The sequence below is a fragment of the Melanostigma gelatinosum genome (assembly GCF_949748355.1).
Source record: "Melanostigma gelatinosum genome assembly, chromosome: 2".
NCBI classification, from domain to species: Eukaryota; Metazoa; Chordata; class Actinopteri; order Perciformes; family Zoarcidae; genus Melanostigma; species Melanostigma gelatinosum.
In genome coordinates this window covers 17,761,465-17,774,205 of record NC_136635.1, presented here as the reverse complement: position 1 = coordinate 17,774,205, position 12,741 = coordinate 17,761,465, and the positions used below count along the sequence as shown (strand labels likewise).

The window sequence follows — 12,741 nt, the reverse complement described above, 5'->3', positions numbered from 1 at the left end:
TAATTCGTTAATTCAGTACACACACCTTACACTGTGTAACGTTGTCTATCAAACATAAAACTTCATAATAAATGTATGTCACCTTTCCTTAAAGCTAAACTCAAATTTGAAACTGTCTCAGTGGTCGTGGAGAAATAAACTATAATGATTCTGCCCTTCAAAAGAGGATGAAATCACCTTCTGTGACAACAGTGTCTCAGCTTCAAACCTCTGTTTCCCATGGCAACGGATGACTGACACCTTCTCTGGTGGTCATAGGCTACAATCACACCGCAAGCTCAGTTCTGATTCATTGCAGATTTTTGGTTTTTGTTTGGCTGTTCAAATTATTAAAAACTGTGGCCAATATCAGATTAAAGTGTGAATTGGTCACGGCTCTGAACTCACCCGCATGCGCAAAAAAACTATAACAAAGATACACGCAGTACACTGTCATACCTAAGTAACCGTAGATGCCTCTGAAATCACCTTTATGATTTCATTTATTCGTCGATGTGCAATGGAAGTCCACGAATTCATGAGCAGGCGATAATGACGATGAGGAGAAAGAGATATTTCTCAATATACTTAACAATAAAAGGATACAATACCACATCTTTTTTTTGAGACTGTAAGATATGTGATTTATATTGTTTTACATTGTTAATTACTGTAAACACAGACAATAAAATGCACAAGTGTAACTATAAGATTCCCCATTGACATTCATTCCCAGCAATTACATTATTGTTTCTTGTCATCTGCCCAAGTGGCTTTCTTCCATTAGAGCACCTAATCTCTTGAGCATCACTACAGCCAAAATAAAAGGAAGAAAAAAGAGACAAAAGCAGCATTTGTTGGTGAGTCGCACTGAAGCTGAGCAAATCAGGATCCCATGTCCCTGAGTACACAGTGTGTTGGAAAGATCATAACACATCGCTCCATGCACAAATGCCAAATATTTATCCTCCCTTCTTTCTAAACAAACACGCTGCAGACATTTCACATGTCATGCTTGCTAACAAAACCTACAGGGACTCTTCTCCTGGTCGGGTATTTCTGTGTGACATTTCTTTGTATTGTTTATGATTGCTGTCACACAGCTACATGGTTTACAGATTTACTTCTAACAATACATTTCCCTCCTGTGTTGACATGACGAAACCATATGGAGCGATGAGTAAGTTCACATGTAGCCTATTTTGTATATTGTGAAGGCGGGCTGTGCTGTATGCAATCAAGGAAAACTAAAATCGAAGAAATGTGTGAAACATTTAAAAACATAAGAAATGGCAATCGTCGAATCTCAGTTTGCAAATATTTTAAGATTACCATTTTAGGACTATTTTATTTCATATTTAATTTGTATTCAGTTTGATAAGAGGTCATGCCACATACTGAATTGTGTGGGGTATAAAAGTACATTTAAGGTACAGTGACATTCATTTTATTTTTATTTGACCATCCTTTTATATTTGATGGTCAGAAACTAACAGAATGCTGTAAATCACATTCTCAATGAACACTATCATGCTGGTAATCTTAAACCAAAAACATGAGGAGAAAGATGATTCAGACTAACATGGCCTCACACTGTACATCACACTCATTCATTACTGTGTGAATCATTCAATGATATCAAACCACAAGGGTCATTCTGGCTTTGTGTAAACTGTTTTGATGGGAAAATGTGTAAATTAACTTGTGATTATGTTAAGTGGGATAATACAAACACTCTGACAACAGCTGGGTTCAAGGGTCAAACTCTGTCCTCTGCATGATAATCCACAGTTCTGCAAAGTAGCTAAACCACCATTGTGAGTGCCTTAGAAACTCCCCGTAATATACAACGTCTTCATGCGAATGTAAAACCAGAGGTTTTACATTAGCATGGATTGTCCCTCCATTTTCAAGACTGGTGGGAGTTACAGCTCTTTTTTAACTGCACTGGAATCCCTTTTACTCACCTTTTTTGCAACTTGCTAAGCCAATCCTCTTTTGTCTCTAGTGGCACCTTAAAAAAGGTAGTAGATCAGTCCCTAGTCACACACTCCAGTTTCTTTGCAACTAAGTAATGTGCCATTACACCCACATTTGTTTAAATATTAAAAGCCCGCAGGGATTTTTCATAAAATTTTTCCAATTGGACCCAAATCAAGGACACGTAAGCCCCTGTGTATTGGGCATGCAATTTTGTATCTGTGTTACCATTTTAGTGGCACTCAAGAGAATTCATATCACAAAACAAAAGTAACACTGTATTAATCATATGGTTTAGTGTAGTTATATGTCAAACAATTGATACATATGTTTATCCGGCCTTTAGGGTTTTAATACTTGGAAACACGTCAATACATGGGTGTGTGCTGCTTACTGACACAATAGATTTAGGAATCATCCAAATCTCTCAAGAGATGAAGAAAAAATAAAAGGCAATACGGATGTTGCAAGAAGACAAGGATGGGCTTCAATTTCAGAGCTTAACAATCTCTATGAAACAGTGTTTACCAAAATATTTATCAAAAGTGTAATTTTTTGCTTATTTAACTAACTTTAAGATATATTACAATACAATACATAGATTGTGTAATATTGGTTTACATTACAAACAAACTGTAAAATGAAGCTATAATAAAAGTCTGTTTGAGTGAGAGGTCAGGGAACGGACAAAGCCCAGCTAACATTTTGAAACTTCATGATGTGAGAAGACAAAACTACACCTTCCTACTGAGTTTATTAATACACATAAAGGCACATTTAATAATGACAGTTCAACAGCCTGAGCAACACGTATTTGTTGACTTCCACTGTACAAAAACAATTTGTATCATTCTTCATGAGATAAGTCATTCTTCTTTAACTGTGTCGTGGTTTCTGAATCCCATCACCAAATGATTAACTCAAGAGTTTTACAAACATTTTAATTAAATAAAAACAAAAACAAGCTCTGTGATGCAATGTACTGTATTTTTTAATGAGTTTCTGATGTGAAGAACAATCCTCAAGGTCTTCAGGCTTTGTGAAATGAATTATTTATTTTTTAGAGTCTCTAAAAATCCAATAATAACAATAATTGTTGTTGTCTTGATTAATTGCATTGTTTTGTAACATTAAGTATCTTTAAGTTCTGTAAAGTTGTTGCTGACTTATGATCATTATTATTGTAATGCATCATTTTGCCACCTTCACATTTTTCCTAGGGGATAGCACGTTAAAACAAATCGTAATAATCAATACAAAAACGGTGGTAAAGTGAACCACCCCATTAGTGCCGGTCGTAATTGAGGCTGAACTGTGTTATTTTCATATTGCATACAAAATACAACACGTTTTAGTACCCTTGAAGTAATTCTGAGTGTAATGAATCAATTATTCTTGAAAAGTTGAAAAGTGCTCCTTTGATATCTGGCCTAATTACTATGAATAATTACCATGATTAATAAAGGTGACCTTTCTGTTGCTCTGATAATAACGCTTATTCTAAAAAAAAACGACTGCACTCACCCATTAATTTGACTTCACACTACTTGGAAATCCATTTCTTACCGGCTCAAACAATGGGATCTCTAATTCTGAGTGTGGTTAATTAAGACCAAATTTCAATTAATGGTCCAATAGTCTTGAATGACCTGAGGGTAGTCATTGTGTAAAGCTTAGCTTGGATATTATTACATCTTACATCGTTTAGCCTCGGAATGTAATGCTTTTTGAAAGGAGTCAGAGAGACCCAGCAATGTCTGTCTAATGGCCAGAGGATGTACAACATATCATAAAATGAATACACATTGATGAACACACATTTTTCCCCACATAATCCACAATATTCATAAGTACTTGGCATATTGACCCCGTGAACTCCTGTAAACACATTAGTAGACACTATGTCCACGTAATTACACCATTTAAAGCATATATCTACTATGCCACTACATTTAGAGGGCTCTTATCATCTATCCAATGTTATGTTTGACATTGTTTTCAACCTCTATCTTCTGCAGTTTGCTCCAGCTACAGCAGCATTGATATATCTCAAAGATGTCAACGGGGGAAATATTTTGTAACAACCTTACTCAAGTGCACCACTTCAACTGCAAGTTGACGGAGTAAACTGCTTCTCACCACTGGAGTACTCGGGGACTGCGGGAAAAGTATGGTTTCAAATTGCAGTTGATTTTCTCAAACCACTTCAGTGCACATGAACAACATGACCGAGAGGGAAAATGAGACATTGCTCTAGTTCCGTCGGTCCACCATTTTGGCCCAGACCGAAATATCTCAACAACCATTGGATGGACTGTCCCGACCATTTGTACAGACATTCGAGGTCCACAGAGGATGAATCACACTGACTGTAGTGATTTGATGATTTTTCCTTAGTACCACTTATAGGCTGACATTTTTAAGTGAAATATTTCAACATCTATTGAATGTATAGCCGTGAAATTTGTCACAGGCATTCATGGTCCCCACAGACGGAGTGAAAATTTGGTCCTCATAGGAAGGGGAGACGCAATATATTTTAAATTTGGGGACGATGGCACACATTTTCAGATAGTCGCTCCCGTAAGGCATTCATTGTGCTGTACTCAGTTGTTCAGAAATAAAAAAATGACAGAAATGGCTGTGTCAAGAAGGAAAAAAAGAGCTGGAGGGAGAGCAATTCAAACCCTTTTCTCATCTTGCACAAGTGTCCAATCATGGAGTGAAGTACGTGTGAATGTCGGAAATTGACAGAACTAGTCGGACAAAGCCACCCCTAGTCCGACATCAGAAAAGAGTTCGGGGAGGTGGTTTTCCAGAGCTATTTTACCATCAGACAAGGATACTGGCAACTTATTATTGTAACATTAATATAATCCAATGCAGACAAATACACTACTCTTCAATCTCTCGTTATTCATGTAAAATTCTCAGTAACATTGTTACTGAGAATTTACTGGTCACCTTCAAGGCTGACCAGTAAATTGTGCTGGACTAGCAGCTAACCACATCTCTGACCTTGTCAGCCCTTTTTAATCCAGATCCTCTTACAGACAAGGTTAGTGTTTCTTATTCCGGGTTGTAGACAAAGGTGTCACATTTCATCCATCGTTCCATTCAATGTGTTACCGTACTTGAGCCAGACATGAACGTATTTGATTTTGACATTGGGTAACGTGAACACATTCTCTCAAATACTGAGAACAGTTGTCCAGAAATCATTAATACATTTAAGAAGTCACATGTCATGTGACATCTTTGTAGTCCGACAAAAAGCACATCTGATGTTTATCTTTTGAGATTGCTGTCAACTCAACACAGCCAACACAGGATATGTGCTGTACAAGGTCACATGTAGCATGTGTGCAGAATACTATAGCAGTCTTACAATATACATCCGATGCTCAGATTGCAATATGCTTTTCCATCCTGTCCTTATCCGTATCTCCTTTGCTCTGTCAAACCCATCAATCACTCATTTTTTTCTGCTTCTTTCCATTTGTAATGACAAATTGCAATGAAAGTTAAAATATATTCTGTGCACAATTATGAACAAATAGAAATGAGAAACAATTCATAGTAAAACACCCTTTACACATTGCCTATACTGTTTATTATCAAATGAAAAAATATTTTTGTATTTATGATGCTTAGCTGTATAATACAGAAAGTTTGATTTCACCGTTACTCCAATTATGGCCTCCATATACAAAGTATATAAAGCACGCATGTTTTATTATATAGCCAAAACTTTCATCACAGGCCCCCAGTATATGTTAGCAGTATGTGCACTGTGTAGCAAAACAGTCCCCGGTAATTTACATCTCATTGTTATTCACAATTTAAAGCCAGCACTTCTCGAAACAAATCAAGCCATGCAGTTGTTGCAAGTATCTGTTGTGATGTAGTTTTCTGCAACATTCATTACCTGCACAAGATACTGAATATATGTGTGTGTGTGTGTGTGTGTGTGTGTGTGTGTGTGTGTGTGTGTGTGTGTCTTCAGCCTGTTGTGATAATATTGTTTTCTGATTTGTTTGCTACCCTGAACTAGCTGCAAAAGTGGACAAAACTATCCGAATACAGGTTTTGGTTCTGTTGCTCCTCTCTAAACCAAAAATCATTAACATTATCAATACTGTGTATAAAGAAGTAAGGCTCCATTGAATTTTAAATTTAAGATTACCGTGGACAATTTTCTTTGCAATAAATTATTTTCATGTAATTAATATTCTGTGTATGGTGGTATTTAAAAAGAATATAGTGATAGTATCCCATTTTACAAACTATACTAATTTGTCCAAAATATGTTGCCAGTGTGACAATGCTGCCCCTGTATTCCTCGTTAGGTTTGGTTCAGTATTATATAAAATATATGCATGAAAGAAAATGGCAAGTGGGAATAACTACTGGCACACAATTGTGAGCTTTCTCTTTCCTGGCTGTCTGACTTTCTCTCTCCCTTTGGACACATATTTATGCTTCAGCCAAAGAACAGTGTTTTCTTAATATCTATCCAAACTGTCTGTTTTGAATTACATTGCGAAATATGTTTTTGTGGTAACTGGACAAGTTTGTGGGACAGGACATTCCATGGTTGTATTTCTGAAAAACTCCAATCACCAAATTCCCTACTGTGACATGGTCACATGTAGCATGTGTGCAGAATACTATAGCAGTCTTACAATATACATCCGATGCTCAGATTGCAATATGCTTTTCCATCCTGTCCTTATCCGTATCTCCTTTGCTCTGTCAAACCCATCAATCACTCATTTTTTTCTGCTTCTTTCCATTTGTAATGACAAATTGCAATGAAAGTTAAAATATATTCTGTGCACAATTATGAACAAATAGAAATGAGAAACAATTCATAGTAAAACACCCTTTATACATTGCCTATACTGTTTATTATCAAATGAAAAAGTATTTTTGTATTTATGATGCTTAGCTGTATATTACAGAAAGTTTGATTTCACCGTTACTCCAATTATGGCCTCCATATACAAAGTATATAAAGCACGCATGTTTTATTATATAGCCAAAACTTTCATCACAGGCCCCCATTATATGTTAGCAGTATGTGCACTGTGTAGCAAAACAGTCCCCGGTAATTTACATCTCATTGTTATTCACAATTTAAAGCCAGCACTTCTCGAAACAAATCAAGCCATGCAGTTATTGCAAGTATCTGTTGTGATGTAGTTTTCTGCAACATTCATTACCTGCACAAGATACTGAATATATATGTGTGTGTGTGTGTGTGTGTGTGAGTAATGTGTGTGTGTGTGTGTGTGTGTGTGTGTGTGTGTCTTCAGCCTGTTGTGATAATATTGTTTTCTGATTTGTTTGCTACCCTGAACTAGCTGCAAAAGTGGACAAACTATCCGAATACAGGTTTTGGTTCTGTTGCTCCTCTCTAAACCAAAAATCATTAACATTATCAATACTGTGTATAAAGAAGTAAGGCTCCATTGAATTTTAAATTTAAGATTACCGTGGACAATTTTCTTTGCAATAAATTATTTTCATGTAATTAATATTCTGTGTATGGTGGTATTTAAAAGAAATATAGTGATAGTATCCCATTTTACAAACTATACTAATTTGTCCAAAATATGTTGCCAATGTGACAATTCTACCCCTGTATTCCTCGTTAGGTTTGGTTCAGTATTATATAAAATATATGCATGAAAGAAAATGGCAAGTGGGAATAACTACAGGCACACAATTGTGAGCTTTCTCTTTCCTGGCTGTCTGACTTTCTCTCTCCCTTTGGTCACATATTTATGCTTCAGCCAAAGAACAGTGTTTTCTTAATATCTATCCAAACTGTCTGTTTTGAATTACATTGCGAAATATGTTTTTGTGGTAACTGGACAAGTGTGTGGGACAGGACATTCCATGGTTGTATTTCTGAAAAACTCCAATCACCAAATTCCCTACTGTGTCATTCTTTTTTTTCTGAGAAACAGAATGCTGTACTCTATCATGTAATCATTTTCTGCACATGAGAACATCCTGACTAAAGACTATTGTCCCATTCATTGAAACATTCAGAAACATCTGCTTTCAATCATATCCGTGGTGATGTTGATGAATCCCAATCGTTAATTAATGAAAAGCATGATACCAGGACCTTAATTACTATGAATTAACATATCCTAATGACACTGGATGAGAAACGTCACATTAGTCAGTGAAGAACACCCACATTTAAAATCAAGAGGACCACAGTGGCATTGGTGAAAGTAACAAAGAGCTTCGGCTTCATCCTTCAGGGGCCTAAAATCCAACTATAGAGGCATTACTGCCTCACAGAAGAACAACCGATGACAGGAGATCTCAGAGGAGGTGAACTCGCATTATATCCTTTCAGAAAACCAAGCAAAAAGATTACCTTGACTTTTCAACAAAATGTAATGCAGCAATGCAGAGGAACGTTAAAGGCCACAGGAGAAGACACCAGTTTGTTCTCCCAAATTGATACTGGGCATGTTTAAGTCTCTGGCGCAGTTCCAAGTGAGAACAGTGACATCATACCCACCACTGAAACTCTTCACCAGCCGATGGACTCAAGGGAACAAATCAGATCAGACTGTGGACCGGGAGGAAGGAAAGTGAGTCTCCCCATGATCTCACTTCCCTTCAAATCTTTAGGATTTGATACTTTTGGGAATAACATTTAAAAAGTCCATGATTACAGAATAAATGAAACCAAAATGGGCATTTACAATATATGGCTACTTTTTTTCAAAACTTTGTACTAAATCCAGAACAAAAAGCATACATGGAATTAGAACATAAAAGCTCACATGATCTGTTAAGTTTGCACACATTTTACCCATGCTCCGAGTTGAATGTAAATTACAGTCAGCTATCACAACACATTGGTCCACAGCAACAGTCGATGACAGGCCACTGACACTCTTTTCACATTCTTCTTCAGCTTAATTTTTTCTTCTTCACAAATATGGCGTTATCTTGCTTGTGTGACTGACTTTGTTTCTAACATAGCATTCACGTGGCCAGCATAAAATGATTTATATTCTTCCTCTTTGCTATTCATAATAAGTCTGCAGAATAGTGAGTTGGAACGAGCTATCTGAGGAAAAAGCAGCGGAATAGGAGCACAATTTAAAGTCCACCTCCCCAGGGTAAATGGTAACCAAAGCGTTGAATTAATGTATTATATTGAAAGACAAAAAGACATTGTATTACATCTTCATGAAATAAAATTAACTATGCAATATCTACCACGAGACCACAGAAATGTGTCAGTTATCAGAGATTTTTTTAAATCATTTGACTCTGATCTCTACAATAAATCTGGTTGTAATGCATATGTTGTGCATAGCCCATGTTAAATTAACGTTAAAATTACAATTTACGTGGCTAATGTGACATAAATCACAGAAGATTGTATGTATATGACCTATAAACACTGTACCTCTATTACCTATCTATTTTAACTGTCTAGTGCAATTTAGCTGGAGATTACCATTGCACTCCACTCCTTGTTTTTGAGGTTTTATCAACATCAATACAACCAGATTTAAAGCTTAGATCACTTGAGTTACCTCTCCAAAAAGCACGTTTTACTGTACTCACTTAGTGTCTTTATTGGCATTTCAAAACTGTACATTTTAATGGATAAAAAGAAAGCTATTCAAATTTGCCTTCAGAGTGCTTATAAATATTGTTTTCCTAAAATGCAAAGGCAGTATTGCATTAACTGTTTGCATGAAAAATACATATACATAGAGTAGATACTGATTAAATGGTCGGTCAGTTCATGCATGATTGTTCATCAATCAAAATCAAATTCACTTAAAAGTCTGAGGGGAGCAAACAGATGAGTGAATATATGAATACCAAAGGCCTTGATCTCCAGACAATACCACTCTACTTTGATGGCAGTGCAATTCCAACCAATGACATTGTGTGCAATGATACTGTACGAAGCAACCAGGTGGTAAAATCCATTCCCACCCCATACATGATGCATATCACACTGAAGCTGACAGCATCAATACAAAGGGCTCGTAATTAAAGCCCTCTATTGTAGGAGGAACGGGAGGCAAGTTTCACACAGTCCATCAATCACACAATGGCAGCTCATTTAAAAGATCTTTAAATTTAAAGTTGCACCAGCTCCTGCCTTTCACAAAGAGCAATTGTTTTCTGACAGCTGAGAGAATCTCTGCTGAAATCTCTGGGAGAAAGGTTGAGTGCAGAAGACTTTTATGTCGAAAGCTGCATTCTCTGTTCTCAAAGCAATAACTCTGCCTGTACTTGATGCTCTGTGATAGCAGCAGATAGGGTGGGGCGGTCCACATATTTGCCTTGGATAATGGGCTTTTAGACACATTGGTACACAGCCAGCTAGCCAAAACAGAGACATTTCACAATTCAGCATCTGTTTGTATTAGGAAATGCTTGATAGCGTCCAAATGTACCATCTGGCTGTAAATAAAGGATGAGTGGATACTGATTCCAGTTTTCTCTGCAGATTGATAAATTAGCTGAAAGATAATTTGTATCCAATAAAGAGTAATGAAGGAATGTTATCACATACCAATTTTGCCAAACACTCTACACCTGAGTAAAAAAGATAGTACTAAAATAAAGGCACCATTCCATGTTATTGTTGCTCAATGCATTTACAATTCCTGGCCTTTGATAATCTGGGGTTCTAAAGCATTAATTCAAAGCAGAAGAAATTAGGTTACAGGGCTCAACATCAACAACATTAAGTAAACTCTGTGTTCGGGCAAGTGGAATGCCTCATGCTGTTGTCCGATCTGGCAAGTAAATGTAATCTTTATTAGAGGCCGATACTTGTAAAACAAAATGCAATCAGGAGATTGACATGAATGCTTTCTAGTCACTGATCCCTGATAATGCTACATTTTGTACAACATATCCATTGAAATGGGTAAATAGAGCTAGTTAACAGTAGCTGTAAGCATCCAATTGGCAACACTGATCTGCTTGGCTAAAAACGGAGCTCACAGCATGGTAACATTTGGAAAAACTTACTAAATTAGACACGTAGACCTATTCTATTGCAATTCATTCTCATCATGCTGCTCAGAGTAATCACAGTGACCGACTCTTCTGCCCTAGCACAGTCGTGCTTATGACGTTGCTAACAGCTAATGTACATTCAGTTGCATTATGATGCGTTCAAGCTCCAAACAGTAAAAATGTGTATTGTGCGAAGGTATATTACAACGTTATCACAATGTGTGCAAATGTAATCTTGTAAAATTTAGTTTTAGCGAGAGATGCAATAATACATTTTAATAATGTAGAATAAATACAGTTGTAGAAGAGGATGTTGTCACAGCAATACTAGAGAAGGAATTATGACCTGTTTAACTTCCTTACACTAGCTGTAAGCATACAATACATCAATAAAACTATTAATGCCCCCAAAACATATTAAAATATATAGATAATAATTTATTATTTATCATTTGAATTGTGTTTTTATGCAAATATAAACCACTACATATGTCAATAACAAAGTAAAAAGATACCATTTAGAATTGTTGACCTTTCTTTATCCAATTGTCCAAATCTCTGTTTAATGTATTTATCTTTTAATTGGCCTACATTTTTAACTTCGGACAAGTAATGTTGGCTATCGGGCGAGTAAAACACCTCAGCTACTTGCCCAAGTACAAGTGATTTAAAAAGCCTAAACTATAACTGAGCATTTCAGGGATAACGATTCATTATTCATTTTTAAAGAAGCTCTTTAAACATAAAATCAATAAATCACAAGAGCAGTATACATGAAGATTCACACCCTGGTATACAGTAATCATTGTAGAGCCAGGCCCATGTTGTCATTTCTCACAGGAAGAACTGCTGTCATTAAAGCCTGATGCCGTCTACCCTGAATTCATATTCCACAGAGCAACTGTTAAACCCCCATAGCAGAGGAAGAAATACTGCACGTTTCAGAGAAAGGACAAATCACTGAAATGCATTGGTAAAAGCTTTTTGCTTCTTTTTATCTTTATGTTGTTGCTGGCGATGCAGAGAAGCGACATGATCCAAATAGCAGATACTGTAATAAACTGGCTCCCTCAAGGCAGGCAATGATTGGTAATTCCAGTGACACGGTCAACACCAGTGCAGGAGTTGTCCAATACATTCTGTTCCTTTCTCTGTCTCTTAGTACATGAGTGCTTTACTAAATTACAGGTGTCTAAATGAGTCAAATATACAATATATATAGCACTGAGGAAAGAAACTATTCTTGAATTAACTCTCCGGGGGGGGTTAATGACAGATTATTGAAGTGTAATCAGCTTGGTCATCAATACTGTAAATGTTGATGGAGTTGAGATACTGGCGGTATGTGAAAGGTGTTGAAGTACTGATTTTATTATTATTATTTTTTCCATATTGTTCTCCCAAAACAATATACTACGGTATTTTGTGTGTTGATGCATGTGTAACCAGATGTAGATGGAAGCTCAGTAGGTCTAAAGTAATTTTACTATACAAGTAAAAATCTTGTTACAAAATTTCAAAAAGCATGTTTCTTACAATTCCTGCTATTATACAATTGGAACTGTTTCCAATTCAGAGCCGGTCCTCTGTACCTAAACTTATGGCCTGATGTTGGCGCTGGCATAAGAAGCAGCAGGCGACACAATAAAATAACATCTAAATCATTTAAAGAGAACACTGATTTGCGATTGCCCCCGAGGTGGATAAGACAGGGCTATGATAGTTTAAGACTTGCTGAATGATGGCGTGAAA

At 36.5% G+C, this 12,741-nt stretch overlaps 1 protein-coding gene across 1 annotated transcript in view; it reads right to left on the bottom strand.

Moving 5' to 3' along the window:
- LOC306796128 (glypican-6-like) overlaps nt 1–12,741 on the bottom strand; it is a 126,980-nt gene that overhangs the window by 66,357 nt on the left and 47,882 nt on the right. The window lies entirely within an intron of this gene.